Below are 1155 nucleotides of genomic sequence, written 5' to 3' on the forward strand. Positions count from 1 at the left end.
TTTTTGAGATAGGGTCTCACTATGTAATTGACACTGACCTGGAACTCAGTATGTAGCCCAGGCTGGTCTCGAAATCACAGTGATCCTCCTGCCTCAGCCTCCCAAGTGCTGGGATTGCAGGCGTACGCCACCATGCCTGGCTGTTCCAGTTGTTCCACCTTGTGCTATATAGCATAAAAAAGGAGTGAAATGCAACCATATCACAAATAATGAAGTACATCTGTCTCTTTTTTTTTCTGTAGAAGACACAATTTTCTGCATAGAAAATCCAGTAATATCTACAAAGAAGCTACTAGAATTCTAAGTGAGTTTAGCAAAGTTGCAAGAATCAAAATAAATATGTGAAAGTCAATTGTATTTCTACTTTCTAGCAATGAACAATCAGAAAGTAAAATTTTTTACAATACTGTTTCACAGTAGTATAAAACTACAAAATGGGAATAAATATACAATAGAAACCTTATACTGAAAACAGAAAATATTGTTGATGGAAATTAGAAAAGACCTAAATTTAAAAAAAGTAACATTTTCAGAGATTGAAGGACTAAGTTTTGCAATAATGCCAATTCTTCCCAAATTGTTATGTAGGATCAGGATCAATCTATTTCTGGCCAAAGTCCCAGAAGAAAAGCTATATCACTACCAGCTTTCAAAACTTATTTTTAAGTATAGTAATTGGGACTGGTGTCAATTCAAGTCATATAGGTTGTATGAAACGTGAGCTTCTGGAAGCTGTGGTCATGTACTTGGCCCCAGACCACCCGGGTTGCGGCCAGAACCTCAGCCTGGACCATCCACATTTCCACTCAGGAGCTGCAAGACACTGTGGCCAAGAAGGAAATTGGGGAGAAGCCTCCTCCAAGCTAAAGCAGGTTCAACATTTACTCTCCAGTTCCAGGACAGGAGAGCTCTCTGTGGTGGGCAGGAAAAAAATTTGAAGAGATCCAGATTGCACACATTAAAGTGACCTGCAATGACACACAGATTCAGGTAGTCTTTTCCATTATGGTTCCCCCTGCCCACACTTCCTGTGGCACGAAAGAGGTTTGGCCAGAAAGGCCCGGATTTTAGGATAACAAATAAACAAAGATGTTCAACATCATTTGCCATTCAAAACTATAAATAAAATCACAAGGAGATACTGCCATACATCTA

At 39.2% G+C, this 1155-nt stretch overlaps 1 long non-coding RNA gene across 2 annotated transcripts in view; it reads right to left on the minus strand.

Annotated features, from left to right (window-relative positions):
* LOC117284720 overlaps positions 1–1155 on the minus strand; it is a 22234-nt gene that overhangs the window by 8720 nt on the left and 12359 nt on the right. Inside the window, exon 3 of one of the 2 annotated variants that reach the window (XR_004515804.1) lies at positions 101–164. The exons of the other annotated variant lie outside the window; for it this stretch is intronic. This is a non-coding gene — a long non-coding RNA (uncharacterized LOC117284720). Of the gene's footprint in view, positions 1–100; positions 165–1155 lie in introns of those variants that run through there. 2 annotated transcript variants of the gene reach the window in all.

This window comes from Fukomys damarensis, unplaced genomic scaffold (genome assembly GCF_012274545.1).
Source record: "Fukomys damarensis isolate Sample0158 unplaced genomic scaffold, DMR_v1.0_HiC HiC_scaffold_39, whole genome shotgun sequence".
In the NCBI taxonomy this organism is placed as follows: domain Eukaryota; kingdom Metazoa; phylum Chordata; class Mammalia; order Rodentia; family Bathyergidae; genus Fukomys; species Fukomys damarensis.